The 25,548-nt window shown below is 40.4% G+C and overlaps 1 long non-coding RNA gene and 1 pseudogene across 1 annotated transcript; both read left to right on the forward strand.

The window, feature by feature from the left end:
• Nucleotides 1–185: 185 nt before the first annotated feature.
• Nucleotides 186–21,445, forward strand: LOC137211795 (uncharacterized). Its single transcript, XR_010937216.1, has 3 exons — nt 186–688; nt 1,373–1,434; nt 21,326–21,445. It is a non-coding gene; the product is annotated as an uncharacterized lncRNA (long non-coding RNA).
• Nucleotides 21,446–22,147: 702 nt separating this feature from the next.
• LOC137209345 (ferritin heavy chain pseudogene) lies at nt 22,148–24,290 on the forward strand (annotated as a pseudogene).
• The last annotated feature ends 1,258 nt before the right edge of the window (nt 24,291–25,548 follow it).

Consider the following 25,548-nt stretch of genomic DNA (forward strand, 5'->3'; position numbering starts at 1 on the left):
CTAGGCGGCGGCGGCGGCGGCCTAGTAGCGACCGCCGCCCTCGTCGAGAGCTGGTTTCCTTCGTGACTTGCCCGAGGGTAGGGCCGTCTCAGTGGGTGACAGGGCTGCGGAGAGAGGAACGGATGGTAGGGGTGGCGCAAGGGGTTGGGGAAAGGGGAGGGGGGAAAGCGCTCCAAAAGCGACTGCGCACGCGCGCCCTGGGCGCCGACCCTTGCGGGTTACCCAAGGTTCCCGCTCCAGGCCAAGAAGAGCGGCGCCGGCGCGGGGCAGTTGCACCACGCATGCGTGAGGGCGAGCCGCATTCCTGAACGTTAACCGGGAGCGGTAGCTGTCGCTTGAGAGGCAGGCAGTATAACCCAGTGGCGAGGGTACGACAGGTACTTCCGAGTCGGGGATTGAAGGCCCTGAAGACTGGGGCACGCGGAAAGAATCTAGAAGCTCTGAGCAGTTGAAAAGAGCACTGGACTGAGAGTCAAGGACTCTGGGCTTTGCTGTTAGCCGTTCCACAGTATTGAAGTCAGTGACTAGTGCTTTGTAAATTGCAAACATTGTAGCAAGTGTCACCAACTGTATGCATTCGACCATGATATCTTGTTTTGAAAAGTTATTTACCAAATTAAGCATAATAATAATGGGAAAACAAATCATGCCTAATCGGACCACAGCTCAGTTAAAATCTCCGTCTAAGGTGAGTCTGATATGATTTTTAGCACAAAACAAGGAAACCTGGCAGTTAATACCACCAAAAGATGCAATTTATGGTAGGCTTTTTGAAATATTGAAAGTTGATTTCAGATTTTCTTTTGCCATTTTGAGACTCCCTAAGATCCTGGGGGATGTAAATTAGAAACAACTAAACTGTGATTTCAGTATCCTTTACAACGCTATCATTCTATGATTCTCAGAGGGAAAGATCTCAGAGTTAATTCTGTTCTGGGTATTGAAGACTATAGGGGCAACTAGACGGCCTTTCCCTAGGAACAGCTGTCCATGCTGAGGGGACAGGGCCAGGGAAGGGCCTAGATGAAGGCCCAGCAACAATAGCTAGCTATTCACCTGGCAGTGAACCATCGTAAGGCTCAAGTCTGCCTTAGCTGATCACCTTCATGTTCCCAGCTCAGGTTTCTGCTCAGAATAATGATATAAGAATGGGCATGTCAGATTTCCAACAACCACCTTCCTTTTATGAATATTGTGTTATCCAGTCCTTTGTTTAAATTCACTTTTAAGACCCATTTTAGAATGGGTCTTAAATGAAGCCTTACTGACTCCTCGGCAGAAAGAGTTGCCCCCATTTGTGCCCCTAGGATATTTTGTTTGCACTTAAAGCATTGTATTTTAGTAGCTTATATGTATAATTCTCCTCTACTAGCCTATCAACTTCAGCTTTGTATTCCCAGCGAATTCAGCACGTAACACAATTCCTGGCCTATGGTAAGTGCTTGTTAAATTTTTCTTGGCAAACAAATAAAGCAATTGATCTCATTTTTATCTTAATTATTTGCTTAAACTCTGTCCCACTAAAATTTAAGCTCCATGCAAAAGAGGACTATATTCTCAGTGGGCATTCCATAATTTTTTTATGAAAGAATGGATGAATAAATGAATATAAAGAATTTGATGAATATTTATTGGACATTTATTACATATAGGCCTGGACTAGGCAAGGAGGAGATAAAGACATATATAAAACATTGCTTCTACATTCAGAAAGTTTATGGAATAATTGAAGAATTAGAAAAATACATAGAAAGATAAGTAATATTACCAGGGTGCACATGCTTAATGAGTAAAGCAGAGAATCAACGTAGGAACTGAAGCAAGAGCAAGTGCTTAGCGCCAGCCATGCTGAGGGAGGAAAAGTTAGGCCTGAAGAGAAAAGTATGGTTTGGTCAAAGTGTAATTAAAGTCATGAGCCCAGAAAATAAATAAGTAAAAAATGCTTACATCAAGTTCAGATGTCTATTTGATAGGGGTAAAAGAGTTCATTCAGTAAAAAATCATTTGGGGGCCATATTGTAAAGAGCCTTGACTCTACTTTGAAAAATAACCTACAAGCAGTTGGAAATAATGAAGCCATTAAGTGGGGATAAATATATTGAAAGTGGTGTTTTGAAGATTACGTTTTCAGCAGATTAATCTTTGAGAAGAGCTGGGAGATTAGGAGCAAAGAGACTAATTAGGAAAAGATTATAGCAGTCCAAGCATAATTGATGAGATTCTAGATTAGGGTGCAGACAAGGAAAGTAAAGGAGTATTCTGAAAAACAAAACAAACAAAACCACAAGAGAATCTACAGGATTAAGTTGCTCTCTGTAAAAGAATCTTCATGATCCTTGAGGGCATGACCCATGTCTGTCTTGTTCATCACTGTCTTTCCCAGTGCTTGGCACAGAGGCCAATAAATTGATTAAGTAAAAATGAGGGAACACGAGGATGAGTGACTCCAATGATAGCTTCACGTATACCAGCATGACAGAATTAGAGGTGGACAGTGGATGGTTTAATTTTGGATGTGTTAAGTGAGCGTGGGATGAAAATACATTCAAGAAAGCATATCTAGCCAGTGACTGAAAATTCAGGCTAAGGCACAGGAGAAAATTCAGCACGTAACAGAAATAAAACTTTCAGGTTCCTGAGCTCTGTCTCCAGAGATATTGAATCTATGGTTCTGGGCTACGACCTATGAATATGCATTCTTATCATCACCCAGGTGAACCTGATGCAGGTAACCTTTTGAGAAATACTGTGATTAGTATTGTAGGGAGTATAGGAGAAATAGGTAAAATAGCCTCTTCCTTCCAGTTATCTTATTCAGGGGACAGAAAGTGATATGACCCCAGCTGAGAAGTCTCCTAGGAAAAAATTATCAATGCTTATTTGTATCTCTTTGGAACCTATCTTCAGTAAAATCTGAATTCACAAAAGGAAGCTGAGGGAATGTGATGCAATAGAATTTCCCTTTTATACCAGATAAATGTATAAAGACTATTCTGAAAGTACACAGTCCTTTTTAGTTTCTAATGGCAAGATCTTCTGGGAAAGCAGAAGAGAAAAGAGGAAGAATGGCAAAACACACACACACCCACACACACACACACATACACATACACACACACAGGAAGTCAGCCAATTCAGGAGAAGTAGATAACAGGAGAAGAGAAGAGAACATTACTGAAAAATAAAAGTAAAAGTGAAATAAAAACTAAGTCCTAATAATTCCAAAGTCTTCTACAAAAACACTTCTGAAGTAAAGTCTCATGTAGTTAAGGATGGATTGGAATTACCAAGAGGATTGAACTTCCCAGACCTATTTCTAAGGTGTCTTACCTAAATACAATATTTTAGGGAAATATGGCCAGTGGTTTCCATCTTCAACTAACCCTGCCCTTTGGTAACCAATCTCCCAAAAAGATCCTACCTAAAACAGCTAAATTGAGAAGAAAAAGGAGAAAAATATTTTCTGTCCATGTGAATGGAAGGAAAGAAATAGAAGAGTTTATGAAATGCAATAACATAGTAATGCATCCAGCAGAAAATAATCTATAATCCACTGGTAAAATTAAAAGCTCCAATTTATCCATCAAAACCAGAGGTAGATTGTTACCTGTGGAGAGCTAATTTCTTATAATTTGAGGACAACTCTTTTCTGAAAATGTCTACCATGCTGTTTTCAGTGCTGGAATTGCATCATTAGCTTTTATGCCCTTCTAGTCTTTCTGTATAAAATTACAAGCACTTTTTAGAGAAGGTAAACTAACAACATTAATACCTTAGTAAGTCAGTCATCCTATTAAAAGAAGTTGATTTCCTTTTGCAACCCACTGCTAGCAATTTTAGTCAAAGTACTTGTAAAATACGGCCTAAGCCAATCAGAAGTAACAATGAAGAATTATAGGTAGAGCTGTATGAATGTGAATGCAAGTTACTGAATAGGTTTAGTCAGCTGAAAAAAAACAAAGCAAGATTGGGAAAAGCCAACATTGACTAGAAAAACATAAACTTGTTTTATGTGTGGTGAATGTGTACAGATTTTATGAATATATGGGTAGGTTTAGATCCACTTAAAGATCATAAACCAAAATGAGGTCTAATGCTTTCTGCAAAAACAGAACAATTGATGTCATCATGAGGTGGAGACCAGGTAATATTAAAGAGCCAAAGAAAAAACACCTCACACTGAAACTGAAGCATATAACATTGCAGGTCATTTGCCCCTGGGATTTGACCATCCATGCATGTAGTGTCACATACCTAAGAGATCTGGTAACGTATGTATAGCTAGAATCAAGAAAGGTTTAGGGCTTCCCTGGTGGTGCAGTGGTTGAGAGTCCGCCTGCCGATGCAGGGGACGCGGGTTCGTGCCCCGGTCTGGGAGGATCCCGCATGCCCCGGAGCGGCTGGGCCCGTGAGCCATGGCCACTGGGCCTGCGCGTCCAGAACCTGTGCTCCGCGGCAGGAGAGGCCACAGCAGTGAGAGGCCCGCGTACCGCAAAAAAAAAAAGAAAGGTTTAAAACAGTACCTTATCCACTGTAATTTGTATCAAGTCTCTTCCTAGATCATGAGTGATATTTCTTTCTGCCTAGTACCCTGAGTATACTAGGATGTATTTGCTGGCAAATCATACTATGTTATCTCCTCCAATACCCACTCCTATCACCCGTTGAATTCTGTAAGAAACTGGGAATGCTAAAGTAGCACTGAATGATGAATTTGTGTAAACAGCCTAGAATGAAGGATGAAGAGTATTTGGATATAATAATTAGATTTATATCAGGTTGGAAGAGAAGTTAGTTTGGGAGTCTGTTCTTAACCTTTGAAGGTGATGTCAAGTAAAACAAAATATTCCATCTGCCAATATGTTTCCTCTTTTTCCTGAGTTCCTATGGTAATTCTTATATTCTAAATGTGAATACTCAGATATAGCAGGTATTTCTTTTCTCAACACTCATTGAGTCCTCCCACACAGAACCCTGGGCATCTTCCATTAAACCAGTTCATCAACTGCATTTGCACTTATCAATTTATTGTGAAATAGTAGAAACTGGTATTACCTCATCTTCAGTTTAGAAAAATTAGGTCAAAGCAGTAAAGCTGCTGGCCAAAATCCCAGCACTCCACCCTACGTTCCACAGCTGAGGTTTGCTAAATCTGGGTGATCTCTGATGATAGTTGAACTGATACAAGAGCATGTAATGGTTTTGAGTCAGTTAAACCCAAATCATAAATTAAAATTGAGTATCATATACCATTCTTCATTCTTCCTTTGCTGTGTAATACTACGTAACTCTCAAATGTTTGGTTGGTACCAAGATGTAACCAATGTTGATAATACCTCTGAAGAAGTTACAAGCTGAATTCCATGCTGAAAATCTAATTGAGTACTGGTATCCACTGCAGGACCAATAGCAGTGTATGATTTTTCTATTGCTGCCAAAACAAATTACCACAAATTTAGGAGTTTATAGTAACAGAATTTAGGCTCACTGGTTTCCCTGCCTGCATCTCAGAAGACTGAAATCAAGGTGTCAGCAGGCCTACTTTACTTCCTGGAGACTCTAGGGAATATTCTGCCTCCAGGCTCACGCAGGTTGTTGGCAGAATTGAATTCTGTGTGGTCATAGGACTGATGTTGGTTTTTCTTTACTAAGAAAAGCCTCAGCTTCTAGAGGTCACCTGCATTCCTTTGCTCACAGCCCCCTTCCTCCATCACCAGCCCCAGTAGGTGGGTCAAGACCGTCTTACACCGTATCTCTCTGACTGAATCTTCTGCCTTCCTCCTCTACTTTTTAAGGGCCTGTGTGATCACATTGAACCAACCTAAATTAACCTCCCTATCTTTTTTTTGGAGGGGGGGGGGTGTGCATGCTGGGAGGCTTGTGGGATCTCAGCTCCCCAACCAGATATCAAACTGGGGCCCTTGGCAGTGAAAGCATGGAGTCCTAACCACTGGACAGCCAGGGAATTCCCAACCTCCCTAGCTTAAAGTCAACAAATTCCAGTTACAAAATCTCTTTTACCTTGTACCATTAACAATTGACAGGTTCCAGGGATTAGGACGTGGACATCTTTCCTGGGGCTTTAATCTGCCTACTACATAATCCATAATCTACTGATAAAATTAAAAGTGCACATTAATGTAGTACCTTAATAGTAGGGGAAACTGTTGGCAGGGAGGAGAGATATGGAAGCTGTATGTACTCTCTGCTGAATATGTCTGTAAACCTAAAACTGCTCTAAATAATGAGGTCTAATAATTTTTAAAAACACATGGAAATAAAAATAAATTTCCAGAGGTTTGAGTATTAGATATGGGATAATTGAAGGGCAAAAAGAGACAAAGAAATGTTAGAAGAAAACTTCCCAGACCAGAATAAAAACTTTACAGTGAGATCAAATGACCCAAAAATTGCCAAGCAAAAATATGAAAAAAATGTTTTTGCCAATGAGATTTCAGATCATCAGAGATAAAAAGGAAATACTAAATTATTTTCAATATAGAGTAAGATAACTATTACTTAAGAGTAATGAGAATCAGGGACTTCCCTGGAGGTCCAGTAGTTAAGACTCTGCACTTCCATTGCAGGGGGCACAGGTTCACTCCCAGGCAAGATCCCACATGCCGCACGATGTGGCCAAAAATTTAAAAATACAGAATTAAAAAAAAAGAATAATGAGAATCAGATTGACACTGCATGTTGTTATGGTCTGAATGCCTGTGTCCCCACCCACAAATTCATATGTTGAAATCCTAACCTCCAGTGTGACAGTATTAAGAGGTGGGGCCTTTGGGAAATGATCAGGAGGTCATGAGGGTGGAGCCCACATGAATGGGATTAGTGCTAGGGGCTAATTAGATTAGGGATAGGGGCTTCCCTGGTGGCTCAGTGGTTAAGAACCCGCCTGCCAATGCAGGGGACATGGGTTCGAGCCCTGGTCCAAGAAGATACCACATGCCGCAGAGCAACTAAGCCTGGGCACCACAACTACTGAGCCTGCACTCTAGAGCCCGTGAGCCACAACTACTGAGCCCAAGTGCCACAACTACTGAAGCCCGCACGCCTAGAGCCCGTGCTCCACAACAAGAAGAAGCCACCACAATGAGAAGCCCACGCACCACAACAAAGAGTAGCCCCTGCTCGCTGCAACTAGAGAAAGCCCGTGCACAGCAACGAAGACCCAAGACAGCCAAAAATAAAAACAAATAAAAATAAAAAAAGAAGAAGAGATAGAGGAGCTTGCTGCCTCTCTCTCTCCCTGCTCTCTGCCACGTGAAAATACAAGGAGAAGACAACCATCTACAAACCGGGAACTGGGCTCCTATCAAACACCAAATCTGCCAGCTCCTTTATCTTGGATTCCCAGTCTGCAGAAATGTGAAAAATAGATGTTTGTTGTTTAAACCATCCACTCGATGGAAATTTGTTATGGCAGCCCAAGCTAAGACAGATGTCTTATAAGCTACACGCTAATAGAAAACTATGCCTTCAAAGTTCTGAAAGAAGTCTATGTTGAGCCTGAAGTTTTTAAACCAGTTAAATTATCAGTCAAGTGTGAGGGCAAAATAAAAATATTTTCACACATCAAAGTACATGAAATGCTTACCACGTATTGTAGATACTGATGGTGCCCAACCCAGATTCTGTTTACCTGGCACCCAGCTGCTGAGTGTTGGCTGCTAATGGCTGACAGCTGCCTTCTCTGGAGGATTGCCATTGTGGATACTGGAGCTGGGAGCAAGGGCTCTGGAAAATTGTTCTTCTGTGTATTGGAATGTTAACCTTACTAACCTGCTCCTATCCCTCTACCACCCCGCCCACACTGGCAGCCAATGGCCAATGATTGACACGAGGGTAAACGAAAATCCATCCTCCTTGGGACCAACTTTGCAGTGTAGTTGGTGCTCCCAGGCTCCCTGGAGGACTAGACTGAAAGTAGTCTCCAGTTGAGACCTCAGTCTTGCCTAGTTTTCTTCCCCTACCCTATCCTGCTTCCTTCACTCCTGTTCTTCTGAGAGCAAACCCTCATTAAATCACTTTCATAAGAATTCCCATCTCAGGCTCTGCTTCTAGGGAACACAATCTCATGCTCTACACATTCTGGGGAAAAAAAAAAAAAGATTGCTTAAGAATGAACTCCAATTTACACACTCAGGGAACTTCTTCTTCTGAACAGTATGGGGTAACGTGAACCAAATTTGTCCTTCCACATGAAACAACTAAAAAGGGCACGCTAAATGAAACAATGCTTTTAGATATTAGATATCAGGTAGTACAGAACAGTGATCCCTGAGAAAGGGGAAGAAAGTGAGGTGAGCCCTACAACTGCCCCAGCTTACTGCCTGAAGAACAGCTCCAGGCCACACTACAGGGAGGGGGACCCAGGTCTCAGATAAGGAAAGAGAAGTGGGAGTCTGAGAAGTGGCTGAGAATCCAGTTTTCAGGGCAGAGTTGCAGAGAGGAAAGGGCTGTACAAAGAGAGAGCTCCAACAATCTGAAGAGTTTCTTCCTCAAGTCTTCAGCTCAATACTGATTAGGACAAGCATGTGAGGAAACTGCCTGAGGATAGTTAGGGAAAGAACCACCCAAAGTAGCAGGGGGACAACTCCCAAAGCTCACACAGAATGAGGAAGAGTCATTGAAATGTGAAAGTTTATTGCAGCAACTAGTGCAAATTACCCTAGCTAATAATTCACAAAAATTTCAATATGCTTTTCAAATTCTTAGCAAGCACTAAAAAAAAAGGAAGATATATAAATATTAGACAGAGACAGTGCTAATATTATTCAATAAATCATGCTGGGGAAATTGTCTGTTTAAAAGGATTATAAATGAAGTCCTTCACACCATGCAAAATATATATATATATATTCAACATAAATTGAAGTTTAAATATAAAATAATTATCAAATAATAGCTAATATTTTTGATATATCATTACTGAGCCTAATATAACCTTTTTCATAACTTGTGATATCAGGGTACTGTGACATTTAGGTCACAGTGAATGGGGTTCAGGCTTTAGAGCAAGACTGCCTGTATTTGCATCATTCCCCACCTTCATCTCTCACCCTCTTTTAGTATTTAAACCTGAGATCACATCCTTTATCCTTTTTCGTTTTTTTACAGTGTAATTTCTTTTTAACATCTTTATTGGAGTATAATTGCTTTACAATGGTATGTTAGTTTCTGTTTTATAACAAAGTGAATCAGCTATACATATACATATATCACCATATCTCCTCCCTCTTGAGTCTCCTTCCCACCCTCCCTAACCCACCCCTCTAGGTGGTCACAGAGCACCAAGCTGATCTCCCTGTGCTATGTGGTGACTTCCCACTAGGTATCTATTTTACATTTGGTAGTATATATATGTCTATGCAACTCTCTCACTTTGTCTCAGCCTACCCTTCCCCCTTCATGTTTCCTCAAGTCCATTCTCTATGTCTGCATCTTTATTCCTGTCCTGTCCCTAGGTTCTTCATAACCATTTTTTGTCTTTAGATTCTATATATATGTGTTAGCATATGGTATTTGTTCTTCTCTTTCTGACTTACTTCACTCTGTATGACAAACTCTAGGTCCACCCACCTCACTACAAATAACTCAATTTCGTTTCTTTTTATGGCTGAGTAATATTCCATTGTATATATGTGCCACATCTTCTTTATCCATTCATCTGTCGATGGACACTTAGGTTGCTTCCATGTCCTGGCTATTGTAAATAGAGCTGCAGTGAACATTGTGGTACATGACTCTTTTGGAATAATGGTTTTCTCAGGGTATATGCCCAGTAGTGGGATTACTGGGTCGTATGGTAGTTCTACTTTTAGTTTTTTAAGGAACCTCCATACTGTTCTCCATAGTGGCTGTATCAATTTATATTCCCATCAATAGTTCAGAAAGGTTCCCTTTTCTCCACACCCTCTCCAGCATTTATTGTTTGTAGATTTTCTGATGATGGCCATTCTGACCAGTGTGAGATGATATCTCATTGTAGTTTTGATTTGCATTTCTCTAATGATTAGTGATGTTGAGCATTCTTTCATGTGTTTGTTGGCAGTCTGTATATCTTCTTTGGAGAAGTGTCTATTTAGGTCTTCTGCCCATTTTTGGATTGGGTTATTTGTTTTTTTTGATATTGAGCTGCATGAGCTGCTTGTAAATTTTGGAGATTAATCCTTTGTCAGTTGCTTCATTTGCAAATATTTTCTCCCATTCTGAGGGTTGTCTTTTGGTCTTGTTTATGGTTTCCTTTGCTGTGCAAAACCTTTTAAATTTCATTAGGTCCCATTTGTTTATTTTTATTTCCATTTGTCTAGGAGGTAGGTCTAAAAGGATCTTGATGTAATGTATATCACAGAGTGTTCTGCCTATGTTTGCCTCTGAGAGTTTTATAGTGTCTGGCCTTACATTTAGGTCTTTAATCCATTTAGAGTTTATTTTTGTGTATGGTGTTAGGGAGTGTTCTAATTTCATTCTTTTACATGTAGCTGTCCAGTTTTCCCAGCACCACTTATTGAAGAGGCTACCTTTTCTCCATTGTATATTCTTGCCTCCTTTGTCATAAATTAGGTGACCATATGTGTGTGGGTTTATCTCTGGGCTTTCTATCCTGTTCCATTGATCTATATTTCTGTTTTTGTGCCAGTGCCATACTGTCTTGATTACTGTAGATTTGTGGTCTATTTTGAAGTCAGGGAGCCTGATTCCTCCAATTCCAGTTTTCTTTCTCAAGATTGCTTTGGCTATTCGGGGTCTTTTGTCTTTCCATACGAATTGTAAAATTTTTTGTTCTAATTCTGTGAAGAATGCCATTGGAAGTTTGATAGGGATTACATTGAATCTGTAGATTGCTTTGGGTAGTATAGTCATTTTCACAATGTTGATTCTTCCAATCCAAGGACATGGTGTATTTCTCCATCTGTTTATGTCATCTTTGATTTCTTTCATGAGTGTTTTATAGTTTTCTGAGTACAAGTCTTTTAACTCCTTAGGTAGGTTTATTCCTAGGTATTTTATTCTTTTTGTTGTAGTGGTGAATGGTATTGTTTCCTTAATTTCTCTCTCTGATCTTTCATTGTTGGTGTATAGGAATGCCAGAGATTTCTGTGCATTAATTTTGTATCCTGCTACTTTACCAAATTAATTGATTAGCTTAAGTAGTTTTCTGGTAGCGTGTTTAGGATTCTCTATGTATAGTATCATGTCATGTGCAAACAGTGACAGTTTTACTTCTTCTTTTCTGATTTGGATTCCTTTTATTTCTTTTTCTTCTGTGATTGCTGTGGCTAAAACTTCCAAAACTATGTTGAATAATAGTGGTGAGAGTGGGCAACCTTGTCTTTTTCCTGATCTTAGTGGAAATGGTTTCGGTTTTTCACCACTGAGAACGATGTTGGCTGTGGATTTGTTATATATGGCCTTTATTATGTTGAGGTAAGTTCCTAAAATGGGTGTTGAATTTTGTCGAAAGCTTTTCCTGCATCTATTAAGATGATCATATGGTTTTTATCCTTCAGTTTGTTAATATACATCCTTTTTTCTTATCTCTTTCATTTACCAATCTATGTACCTTTTCAATCTGAGTTATTTTATTTTTCCTTAATTCTGGAAAATTGATCATTGCATATTTCATCACATACTTCCTCCTTTTTCTTTCCTTCTAAGATTTCGATTAATTGAAATTTCAGTTAAGTACTTTATTTCTATCCTCTCTACCCCTTACATATATATATGTATATAATTTTATACTTATATTCTCTCTGTTTATTTTTTACCTTCTAGTAGAGTTTCTCTATCTTATCTCACTAATGTGTTTTATGGCTACATCCATCTGCTATTATCCTATCAATTATTATACTTTTCCTACCAAATATTTTCACTTGGTTCCTTTTTTATAGCTTTTGGTTCCTGAGACAGATATGATTAGTAAATAACATCCAATCATAAATTAATTACTCATTTGTAGGAGGTTCAGTGGGTCAGTCTTTCTCTATTCTTCAGTAATTATATACATTCATTCAGCAAGCATTTGTTGGACACTTACCATGTATCAACCACTATACTGAGTTCTGGAGATAGAGTACTTACACAAGGTTCCTTCCTCATGTGTTTTATGTGTTAGTAAAAAAATAAGTTAACATTTAAATCAGATAAGTTCTGTGAAACAAAGTTGACTGAGGGAAATGCTGTTTTTCTTAAGTTGGTCAAAACCATCTCTGAGACTAATGTTTGGGCAGAGATCTGAAATAAAAGAGGAAGTGGGCCAAGGGAACAGCAGGGGAGGATCATTCTAGGCAGGGATTATCAGAGCATGTGTAAAGGCCCTGAGCAGGGGAAATGCTTAGTATTTGAAACTCAAAAGCCAGTATGCTGGAGCAGCATGTTAGGGGGAGAGAGAAAGTAAGAGAAAGAGAGAGAAGAAATGAGGTCAGAAAGGTAATATTAGAGGCTAAATTATATTCCTCCCCGCTCCAATTTGTATGTTGAAGCCCTAATCCCTCATCCCTCAAAATATGATATTTGGAGATAGGGTCTTTAAAGAGATGATTAAGTTAAAATGAGGCCATTAGGGTGGGCCCTAATCCAATATGACTGGTGTCCTTATAAGAAGAGAAAATGCGGACACACAGAGATACCAGGGGCATGTACATTGGAAAGACCACGTGAGGACACAACAAGAAGGCAGCCATCTACAAGCCAAAGAGGGAGGCCTCAAGAGAAACCAACCCTGCTGATGCCTTGATCACAGGCTTCTAGCCTCCAGAACTGTGAGACAATAAATGTATGTCTTTTAAGCCACCCAGTCTGTGGTATTTTGTTATAGCAGCCCTAGTGAACTAATAGGTGGCCAGGAGCCATTTTTAATAGTAAACTGTTAAAATTTGAATAGAGATTTTATTCATAGAAACTGTGCAAAATTATATGTTCCATTTGTTTTAATGGTGTACTTGGTGGGACTTTCCAGAGAATGATATTGTATTAAGACTCACAGTTTATTTCCATTTTTTTCCCATGAGAAAAGAATGCATAATCAATGATGTGGTGGGAATTCCCTGGTGGTCCAGTGCTTAGGACTCCACGTTTTCACTGCCGAGGGCATGGGTTCAGTCCCTGGTCAGGGAACTAAGATCCCGTAAGCGGGTGACATGTGTGGATCTGTGCCCTTTCTCCTTTTCGGTCCATGAGACTGGGTCCATGGGAGAGAGAGCCAAAACTCAAAATTCCAGCAAATTTAACACATAATCCAGACTTAAATCAGTGAATCACATTCTTAGTGCCTCCCCCACCCTTCCCAGCAGAGTTATTGGTTCAGGAATGGACAAATTACTCAAGAAAGAGGAGCTTTTCCTGGGACATCTAGGAAGGAGAGCTTGCTCCTTTCTCTTTGGATCTGAAGCCAAAGAAGTCATAGCTGTTGCCACCATGTTGGTACCATCTTGCTACCATGTGGAACCCAAGAATGAGATCAACATAGACGCAAGCAAAATTAATAAATGGAGAGAAATGAAATTCTAACCAGTCGTTTCAGCCCTGAATCGTGCCATACCTGATATCAGCACTAACCCAAAGTATTTAGTTACACAGGCAATAAATTTCTTACTGCTCTCATTGCACTTAACATTATAATCGTCAGTACCTTTCAACTAGACTGTCAGATTCTTTTTTTTTAAAATTTCTGCATCTCTTTTGTTTCCTGAAAGCACATTCCCAGAAAGTATAAATGAATATAAATGTATTTACATCTTTATTATATTTTACCAAGTTACCACTTTTTAATACTGTACTCTGAAGGGGAGAAGTCACCATAAAGTAGGCAACCTTAGACAATCAGAGAAAACATGATATAAAAGAGACAACACTTCTCATGACAAGAGAAAATAATTCGATCCCCTCCTCAGTTCTACTACCCACTAGCTGTTTGAACATGGGAAGGCCATTTAAATTTTCTGGTTCTCTATTGATTCATATGTAAAATTATAGGAACTCTCTGTCAACAAAGCTCCAGAAAAATATAATTTATGACATAAAAATAACAGTTTTAGTTTGACCAATCATCCATTCTGATTGCTTAGAGTGATGAAGAAACAAAAATTTTTTTAAATCAATTTCTCGTCAGTGGTTTTGGCAATGTGGTATCATAATTAGTGACTTCGGTAAATTAAGTATACTAACAATGGTCATAGCATATTACAACTCAGAGAGTAAATTTGAAATAAAACACTGAGTGAAATAAATAATGATTGGGACTTCCCTGGTTGTGCAGTGGTTAAGAATCCGCCTGCCAATGTAGGGGACACCGGTTCAATCCCTGGTCCAGGAAGATCCCACATGCTGCAGAGCAGCTAAGCCCATGTGCCACAACTAATGAAGCTTGTGTGCCACACCTACTGAAGCCCGCATGCCTAGAGCCCGTGCTCCACAACAAGAGAAGCCACCACAATGAGAAGCCTGCACACCACAATGAAGAGTAGCCCCTGATTGCCGCAGATAGAGAAAGCCCGCACACAGCAATGAAGACCCAATGCAGCCAAAAAAATTAATTAATTAAAAACAATAATGCTTGGGACAGCATTGGCTTTAATGAGACAAAAGCCCATTGATCTTCCCCATTTCTATCTCTCTCCAGATCCATGAAAAGTTTGAATTACTCTGACTCAGATGTTTATGATAGAGATCAGAATTTATAAACTTTCCTACACAAAATAAATGGTAATTTAAAACTTGGATCTCTTGGACATGGATAAAATTTTGTATACATTATGTATTTAAAATTTAGACTGTCAGATTCTTGATTGCAATGACTATGTCTTTTCTGGTCTATTCCCAGCATCTGGCAAAGTGTGTGGTATATAGAGGACAAGGTTCATATATTTTTTACTAAGTAGATATTGAATTAAGATGCTCCCATATTTTCAAGATACCTTAAAGACCTATCCAACTTCCTTTGTGATTTTGAGTTTTTACAATATCATGAAGATATTTTCTAGTCTAGTGTGAATGCATGACTCAAAGAACTAATATCCTCTTAGTATCATGATTCCGTATTTTTGGTGGGTGATATATTTGATACACTTCCAAACACCCCCATAGCAACTGAAGTTTCAAAAATACACTCAAAAGTCATATTTTCATCCTTGTCAGTTTATATACTATATATCATCTCAGATCAGAAGCCCCAGTTGCGATCTGTTTTGGAAGTCCTTGTTTGCCTTCCTCCTACTTGGGAAGGAATACAGTCTCCAGACTGTTGTTATTCATTTGTTCATTCATCCATTTGTTCATTCTTTCATTCATGTGTTCAGTCAATGTATCATCAGTCTACTGCTGCATAACAAATACCCACAAACTTAGAGGCTTAAAACAATACCACTAACAGTCACTTGAGTCCATAACTTTACAAGCTGACAATTTCTACTGAGCTCCACTGGGAAGTTCTTCAGGTCTCACTTGGAGTCCCTCCTGTGTCTGCTGGATTGGCTGGAGGCTAGATGGTATATGATGACCTCAGCTGGAACAGCAGCAATCTGCTCTACTCTATGTGGTGTCTCATTATTTTATCCTGAGTATTAACTCAAGGTTAACTATAAAACATAAAACCCTATGTTTGGGATGTCACAGAGTAGGCAATACCAAGAGAAATCATTGATGAGACTGGAATAAAAATCAAATCTGGATTTAGTGAAGTTGAGACTGTATTCGAAAGGATTATTGCAAGTGAGGGAAATGAACTATTGCAAATTGAGGAGGGAGGTTATTGCCACAGGGAGTGTAAGGAACGGCACGAAAAATGGAGGAGAGCTTAAACAAGCTTTATTTGGGAACGCTCCCGGTCGAGGTTCACTGGTCCGAGAGAAAGGGGCCAGAGAAGTCCCGCCCGGGTGTGGGCGCGAACAATTTATAGGGGTGGACGCAGGGGAGGTGCTTGCTGTGTGAAGCAGCCCCTTTTTGGTAATCTCTCGGGTGTTGTGGCAATGTCAGGTGTCGGTTGCATCAGCCTCAGAGCTGTTGGTTCCGCCCCTCGGGGAGCGGGAAGACCGGGACCGAGTGGTGTGGCAATGTCAGGTGTCGGTTGCATCAGCCACTTTGGCGGTGTTTCCGTCTGGCTCCCTGGGCCCTTCCCCGGACCTGCTGGCCTTACAGGGAGAAAGAATGCTTTGACCATAAGGTCTGTAAGCAACTGCAGAGTTAGGCAAAAAGAGAAGAGTAAACAAAGCTGGAAAGAACTAGGTGTGGGGAACAGGATGTGTGTGAATGCGTGGCACATTCAGGTACTAGACCAGGGAACATTTTATTTTACCTGAGGCCAGTTTATTCTCAGGAGAGGATGTATACTGGCTTAGGTTGAGGGTGAGCCGAAGTGTAGGGGCCTGGAGTAAGGAGACAGATTAACAGGAGGAAACATAATGATTTTAATTATATACTTATGGGGCTTCAAAGAGGAAAAGTCAATTCTTGGTTAGTTGAGAAGTGAAAGTGTTTGGTAAATAAAGGTTGCCCTGCTGTGCAGATAAGTCTCTCAAGTGAAAAAATTATCTCTAGAAATAGGCCTCTTCCTGGTGTATGCTCCATTTCTAACGTAGATTTCCTTTATAAATGTAGATGTCTCTTACAAAAGAGTATTTCTACTCTGTTTTCAGAGCTTCTCCTATATCTACAGTTTCTTAAAAATAATCAGTTCACATTAATCCTTATGCCAAAGAGGCATATTTTGGGATGACATATTCTGCTACCCTTCAAAATGTTACCTTGTTTTTATTATAATAAACCTCAGAAAGTCCTATTGTTGTCGAACACAAGTTCAAGAGTCCAACACACAGTGAGGCCAAACAAATGTCAGAGTTTGGAGCAGAGAATAGTTTATTGTAAAGGCCAAGCAAAGAGAGCAGGTGGCTTATGCTCAAAAGACTTGAACTCCCCAGTGGATCTCAGAGAAGAGGTTTTTTTTTTTTACTATAAATTTCTTTATTTTTTATTCTACTTTTTAAATTTTTGGCTGCCTTGGGTCTTCATTGCTGCACACGGGCTTTCTCCAGTTGTGGTGAACAGGGGCTACTCTTCGTTGCGGTGCGCAGGCTTCTCATTGCAGTGGCTTCTCTTGTTGGGGAGGATGGGCTCTAGGTGCGTGGGCTTCAGTAGTTGTGGCATGTGGGCTCAGTAGTTGTGGCTCACAGGCTTATTTGCTCTGCGGCATGTGGGGTCTTCCCGGACCAGGGCTAGAATCCATGTCCCCTGCATTGGCAGGCAGATTCTTAACCACTGCACCACCAGGGAAGTCCCCAGAGAAGGGTTTTTAAAGGCAAAATTTGGGGTGAGGGCTACAGGGTGTCTGACTTTCTTCTGACTGGTAGGTAACAGGGTGGTGTTCCAGAAATCTTGTGCTCAGCCTGCAGTTACCAACCTTCACCTGGGTGGAGGGCTTAGTTCCTATAGAAGAACTCAAAGATCTATTGTTATGTATATCCCTTGAGGAGGAGCCAGGACTCTGCTTTATTTCTCCATTATTGTTTCTTGACTGCTTTTCCTTTGTTTCTGCATTCCCTCCATAATTAGTAATTGTTTGAATCTGACCTTTGGAACTCAGGGAAGCTCTAGGAGGCTGAAGCCTTTTTCCTATAAGCAAGAAAACAGGGGACATGGAAAGGCTTTTTTACTCAGGAGGGTCCCACAGGGGCCTGCTCTGTTTCACTATCTTTTAGGAATGGATAAGTATAATAGAGCCTGGGGAGAAAGTGATCCCTCATTCTGGTAAGAGAAAGCCTTGCATGTCAGTGAGGACATGATTTTTTCATACTTTCCAATGGAAACAGGCAGGAAAGCCAACTTCCCACAACTTACACTAAGTTAACTGGAGAATTTTGGGTTGTTAGGAGGGAATAATTTATAAATGTGGACATCCTGATGGCAGTAGGCAGAAAGAGAGTGAACTGAGACATTCTATTAATATCAAAGGAATCTGTGTAGGTGTCTATGGTACTGCTGTGGCAATGACGTATTAAGGACTTAAAGGACTGCCAACTTAGGAAGTAGGGGCTATTGTGTGAGTTAAGAGAAATCCAGGGCCTTTGTCACAGCTTGCTGAGAAGACTGGGGCCCACTTGTCTTGGCCCCAGCTTAGGAGCAATTGTTCCATGCCAAGAGAGGCAAGCTGAGAGGGTCTCAGGCTGCTGGTTCCCCCCCAACGTCACTGAGCACTCAGTTTTTACAGCAGGGGTGTCGCTCAGAGAGAAACTTGCCATTGTTCCCAACTCCAGCTTCAGAGCTTGGGCTCAGAAATTTTTCCTGGGGAGAGAAGTGGGCCATAAAACAGATAACTCCTGATCTTTCCCCAAAGGAAATGACTTCATTTGTAGCAGAGTTTGGAGAGTTCAAGTCTACGGGCCTGAACAGTAGAGGCTGTGATGAGAGGAAGTTGGATAGAGACCCGTGCATTTAATAAGGATACAGACCAGACTGTAGGCTGGCTGGTTTAGGAGGACTGAGGAACAGGATAGCTGGGAGGACTCCTTTTGGAGTCAGAAAAATATATAGAACACTGCCTTCAGAAACTATTTCTTTAAAGGAGTTACAGTTTGATGGGATTAGTTTATCGAGCAATTTATGCCCCCAGGACATTGATGAAAATAAATAAATAAATAAAGCAGCTAACGGGCGATTAGTGGAGTTGGACATCTGGGTGTGGTCAGGGAAAGAGAGGAAGAGAACAAGTTCATCCCAGAGTGACTGTGGGCATATCCAAAACTGTCACGCCTTAAGGAGCAATATGAGAAGTTTAACACTGTGTATATGTGTGTTTATGTGTGCGTGTATGCACATGAGTTGGCAGGGAGACTAGACTTCACTAAAATAATCCAGCCAATCACGAAACAAATTGAGTGGGGAGGCACTTGCTAGACTAGTGTTGCTGCTAGCAATCTGGGCCAGCACAGTGGCTGAACTTAATGTCCCTTCCAAATGTGGAAAAGTTTGGATGAAAATAAATGACAAATGAGAGAAGGAGAAATAATAGCTGAGAGTAAAGGAGTATATAAGTGGGTTATGCAATGAGAGAAATCCAACCTCAAGAGAGGCTCAGAGAACGAGAATAATATTATTTCTTAGCAGAATTATACCAGATGCCCAGACGGGCAAAGCTATGTTTGCCAAGACCACCCCTGCTTTTGATCCTGCAAAGTCAGATGGCAGCCTGCAAACCTGAGTCTGGGAGACGTTCTGGTCATAGGATATATTTGACGAGCAGGATCAGTGTTACTGACTAAATCAAGCCCTAATAATGTTCCAGTATCTTTGACTATTTTTCAGGCTCCATCTATCAATACTATAAAAGATATCATTTGGGAAGGGATTTCTGAGAACTGCTTCCTACTGGAATTTCAGACCCTGTGGTGGATGGCTCCCAGCAGACTGATTACCGTGTAGCTATAAACCTTGATGAGCAGATGCTTAGAAAGGTCCCTGGTTATAATAGACAGAATACAATGGCAGCCTGCCCAACATGCCACAGTGTGGTGTGCTATGCACAAACACAATCGTCCTGGTTTTTGTGGATTGGAAAGCTATAAGCAGAATGGGGAAAAACAATGGGTTCCTACTGGGATTAAAGCAGTGGGCATCATGTGGTGGATCTGGGTCCCCTGGGGAACAGTCCCACTCAGACAGGAAGGCTGTGGGAGGACATATGACATACTCAAACTAAATTACAGCTGGCTTTGACCGACCAACCCTATTATGGGGTGCCCAATATTTTTGGGTACAAAATATGTATCCTAACTGCACCCAGGCTGTTAATAGGCAATAGCAACAACGTGCATGGTGGATTAAACAACAATGGCCCACAAGTCAGAAAAGGGGAGATAGATGCCAGTCTAGGTATTCTGGGACAAGCAGAGTTTGCTTTTAATGAGGAGCAGCATTCAGAGAAAGAAGATTTATTCACTAGAATAGACATATTAGAGGGAGTTCTCTTCCAGGCAGAAGGTAAAGGATAAGAAGCAGCTTGGAGAGATAAAGAAGCACCAGCAAACTGCATCAGGCCGACTCCACAAGTAATGCTTGGTAATGCTAGAACCCAGGGTTGGGAAAGGGCCTGCACCCTGAACTGACAGGTCCTCTTGACTATTTTAATATGGATAGAGGCTGAAGTGGCCAGGAAACAATGGTCCTCTATCCTAGTCCCTGGGCCTCAAGGGGGTACACCTGTGGAAATCTTAAGGCCTGCGAGCTTATGGAAGTTCTCTGTGGGCACGGCACTTGTAACTTACACCAATGTATAATGACTGTGCTTGCCCCCAGAATAAGTTGAAATAAAACATATCCTGCAGTATAGTTAGCAGGGATAGGAACTATTCTAAATACTGCTCGTATCCTCCCCTTGGGAGGAAGATGGGCTCTGCTATATTTATACACAATGAAAACCAGTCTCAGTACAAGCCTACGAGATGGGGAGGGTGATTGACTTTTCCCTCCAATTAACTTGAATTAACCCAGATAAAACTAAGCCATGGCCAGCTGTAATGATACCTGTCTTTTCGTAATAATTTCTGCTATGTGGGCAAGGGTAGATCTTGTTGGGTGCACAAAGCATACATCTCTGTAATCCTTACCGATTTGTTCTGTAAGGAAGCTGAATTGCACTGACCATATGGCAGTGTGGTATTGTTGGAAAGATGTAACTGCCTCATGTCAGTGTGTCCTATGATACTGATACTCATGATCAAATGTATTGCGAGATTAAGTTAAAGCCTCCTCGGGATGTAATACCTAAGGAGGAACTAGATCTAGCTAACCATAAGCTGATTTCTGTGCTAAATAGTTCTGCACACGTTTATCATAAGGTATAAATAGCAATAGCTCAAGGGAAAAAAATAATCAAACTAGTGCAAGAATATGAAATATGAAGATGTTTATAATGGCTTTAGAGGATGAATTAGTTGAATTAGTTGTTTCTTTAAATTAGTTGAATTAGTTGTTTCCTTAAATCTGTCCCTACCTCACACTGGCTTCTTCAAATGTTAGGCATATTTGTACTGGTTCCGTTAAAAATAAACAACAGGTCTGAAACGGAGTCACTTGTGTTCAAGCCCATATCAGCAAACCAAGACTTAATACCTAACCTAACTGCAGTTACAACCTCCCGCAGAAGTGTAACCTTTAATGAGTCAACCTGGAATTACCTGGTTAGCGCTGGGTATTCGGCCAACAGGCCCTTCCGTTCCCATTAGGAGAGTGGCCTTACCTAAAACAATGCATTCTTTGCTAATAATTTCCTTTTTCCTGCTCCCTCTCTGCCTTAAAAAAACTGAAAACCTTTCCTTTTCTGCAGCTAGATGAAGCTCCTTCTGTTTGCTAGGTTGGATGGTGCCCATTTCATGAGTCATTTAATGAAGCCAACTGGATCTTCAAATTTCCTCATTTGAATTTTTGTTATTTAACAGTAAGTACTATTGCAAGAACTGTTCTATAATATAAACGTTACACCAAATGTAAGTGCTTTGATAGGTATGATCATTTTGCTGTAAGGGACCTGTGTTCAAAAACTAGGGGGTGGCCCGTGATACTGAGATATAATAAATATATATTTTGGTGCTTGTCTGTGATTCCTGCCTCTCAGCTCTAAAAACTTGTATTTTCCGAAGTGATTAGAGCAGTGGGGGCATCTTTTGTTTTATTTGGTTTTTGCCTTTGATTCCTGCAATGGTTTTACAGTGATAAAGGTAAAGTGGGTGCATTTTGTTATTCATAACAAACCCTTTCAAACACACCTGAGTTTATGTGCATGAGGAAATTTTTGGAAAGTCTCCGGATAAGGATGGGGGCGGGTTGCCAGGGGAACCAACTAGGGTAATTAGAGGGTTGAAAAGCAGGTTGGTGAACAAGAACACATCCATGTGTTAGGAGGGTGGCATACCACAAACTCCATGGGGACAGCAGCTCCTGAACTTGGAACCCTTTGGGACCTTGCCCTACATGTTTCTCCATCTGGCTGTTCATTTGTATCCTTTAACATCCTTTGTAATAAATTGGTAATCTAGTAAGTAATCTGGTTTCCTGAGTTCGTGAGGTGCTCTAGCAAATTAATCAAACCTGAGGAGGTTGTGGAACCCTCTGATTTATAGCCAGTCAGTCCTTCAGAAGTACAGCTAATATGCTGGACTTGGTAAGTAGTATCTAAAGTGAGGTGGGGAAGGAGGGGGGCAGTCTTGTGAGACTGTGTCCTTAACCTGTGGAATCTGTTGTTGACTCCGGGTAGATACAAAACTGAATTAAATTGTAGGACACCCAGCTGGCCTTGCACAATTGCTTGCTGTGGGGAAACTCCCAAATACGGCGACTAAAAGTGAAGTAGTACTGAAAGTACACAAGTATTCAGTGAGTAGTGAGTAAAGAAGACTTTTATATACATAAACAAAAAACAATTCACAGTCTTCGCTGGAGAGTCGCCTCGATTTCCTGCTTCAACAGTGCTTGGAGGGAGCCCGCCTTCTCACTGCCTCAAGGTCCTTCACGTCCGCTCCAGCCCCGGAGCCTCATCTCCTCAGCTGCCTGCAGAGAGGACCGCGGCCCCCTCGCAGGTGCGCCAGAGCTGCCATTTGGACTCGGAGGCCGCCATCACCCGCCAGATCAACCTGGAGCTCTATGCCACCTGTCCACGTCAGACTACCTTGACAGCGATGATGTGGCTTTGAAGAACTCTGCCAAATACTTTCTTCACCAATCTCCTGAGGAGAGGGAACATGCTGAGAAACTGATGAAGCTGCAGAACCAGAGAGGTGGCGGAATCTTCCTTCAGGATATCAAGAAACCAGACTGTGAAGACTGGGAGAATGGGCTGAATGCAATGGAATGTGCGCTACACTTGGAAAAAAATGTAAATCAGTCACTACTGGAACTGCACAAAATGGCCACTGACAAAAATGACCCCCATTTGTGTGACTTTACTGAGACTCATTACCTGAGTGAGTAGGTGAAATCCATTAAAGAATTGAGTAACCATGTAACCAACTTGCGAAGGATGGGGGCCTTCCCGAATCTGGCATGGCAGAGTTATCTCTTTGACAAGCACACCCTGGGAAACAGTGACAACAACGAGAGCTAAGCTTTAGGCTGGCTTCCTGTAGCCATGGGTGACTTCCCAGGTCACCAAGGCAGTGCATGCATGTCTGAGTTTCCTTTACCTTTTCTATAAGTTGTACCAAAACATCTACCTACGTTTTTTCGTTAGTACCATTCCTTCAAATAGAGTAATTTGGTACCCACCCCTCTCTTAAAAAAAAAGAAAAGAAAAAAATAATAATAACAAAAATAGCCCTGGAAAGGGGCTGGGAGGACCAGTATTGCAGTATTGCAGTTGCTGCAATATATTATGAAAAATGTCTATTTTTCAACAAAAAAGTTTGTGGTGTGCAAAAAACAGGAAATTGTGACGTATACATACAACTGAAACTGTCTGCGAGAGTAAGTAGATGAGAGATTTAAGAGAAAAAGACTTCAAAGTAGCCATTATAAATATGCTCATGGAACTAAACGAAAGCATGATTAAAGATGTAAGGAAGATATGATGACAGTGTGGCATCAAATAGAATATCAGTGATGAGATAGAAATTATAAAGAAAAGCCAAATGCAAATTCCTTTGAATTTGAAGTTGAAAGCGTTGATGGAAAAAAAAATGCACAACCTAAAAGCTGAGGATTATGTTTTATTCGATGGACTTGCTGAAGACTCAGCTACAGGAGGCAACCTCTCAGATAGCTCTGGGGGCTACACTGAAGAGGTAAGGGAGGAGCCAGGATATATAGGAGTTCAAACAAACAAACAAACCTAGTAGTCAAACATCAAATGATCACTGCTAATTAAAGAAAACCAGACATCTCAAGTGAATGAATTTTGTGCTTTTCTGTGTATGGGAAGGTGCAAAAGTCTGGGTTCATTGAAATCATTCCTTTGATATGTACCTTAACTATCTAGGGCCAGTATCCTGTTTTTCTCCATCCTCAAGCCCCTCAGCATGCACAGCGGGGCGGTGGGGCGGGGGGCAGCTGCAGTGTCTGATGGCCACAACATCCTTTGTTTACTGATATGGCAGTCCATGTCCACTAAAATTACAGTAACTAAAATTTAAAAATTCACTAGAGGGATTCAACAGTAGATTTGAATGGCAGAATATAAAGAATTAGCAAACTTGAAGACAGATTGATAACCTTCCTATAAGTACACTTTAGCTCTGTCCAAAATATTTTGATGTATTTTTATTTTCATTTAGTTTCAAATATTTATTAATTTCTTCTGATTTCTTTGGTTATTTAGAAGCTTGTTGTTTAGTTTTTTGAGGCTTTTCTAAATATCTAATTATTATTGATTTCTGATTTAATTTCATTGTGCTTAGAGAAAATATTCTGTAAAATTTAAGATTTTAAATACTGAGACTTGTTTTATGTCCCAGCATAAGATCTGTCTTGGTTAATGCTCTATGTGCATGTGGAAAGAATGTGAATTCTGTGGTTTATTGGATATATTGTTCTGTAAAGGTCAGTTAGGTTAAAGTGGTTAATATTTTTAGATCTTCCACATCCTTCTAGATTTTTATCTAGTTATTAAAGAGGAAATTGATATTTCTACTTTGTAAATTTGTCTGTTGGTCTCTTTAGTTCAGTCAGCTTTTGCTTCATCTATTTTTAAGCTCAGTTATTAGCCACCTACATTTTAGGTTTGCTGTGTCTTCTTCGTGGATTGACCTATTTATCATTATAAATGTCTCTATCTATGATAATTCTTCTTGTCTTGAGGTCCATTAAGTCTAATATTGAGAAAACTCAGCTTTCTTTTGCATACCATTTACATGGTGTATCATTTTCATTCTTTTTAACCTATTTTTTCTAACATTTAAAGATATTATTGATATGGTTGGATTTAGTTCTGTCTTGTTTGTTACTTGCTTTTTTTAAAATTGAAGTATAGTAGAAGTATAGTGTCATGTTAGTTTTGGTGTACAGCAAAGTGATTCAGATATATGTATATACCTGTATATATGTATATATATATATATATTCTTTTTGTTTTCTATGCCTGTCAGTGTGTTTCTGTTTTGTAAATAAGTTCATCTGTATCATAGTTTAGATTCCACATATAAGCGATATCATATGGTATTTATTTTTCTCTGATTTAGTTCACTTGGTATGATCATCTCTAGGTCCATCCATGTTGCTGCAAATGGCATTACTCATTATTTTTTTATGGCTGAGTAGTATTCCATTGTGTGTGTGTGTGTTATATATATCTATCACATCTTCTTTATCCATTCATCTGTAGATGGACATTTATGTTGCTTTCATATCTGGGCTGTTGTAAATCTGCTGCTATGAACATTGAGGTGCATGTATCTTTTCAAACTAGAGTTTTCTCCAGATATATGGCCAGGAGTGGGATTGCTGGATCATATGGTAACTCTATTTTTAGTTTTTTAAGGAACCTCCATACTGTTTTCCATAGTGGCTACACCAATTTACATTCCTACGAACAGTGTAGGAGGGAGGGTTTCCTTTTCTCCA

Source organism: Pseudorca crassidens, chromosome 2 (assembly GCF_039906515.1).
Source record: "Pseudorca crassidens isolate mPseCra1 chromosome 2, mPseCra1.hap1, whole genome shotgun sequence".
Classification (NCBI taxonomy): Eukaryota; Metazoa; Chordata; class Mammalia; order Artiodactyla; family Delphinidae; genus Pseudorca; species Pseudorca crassidens.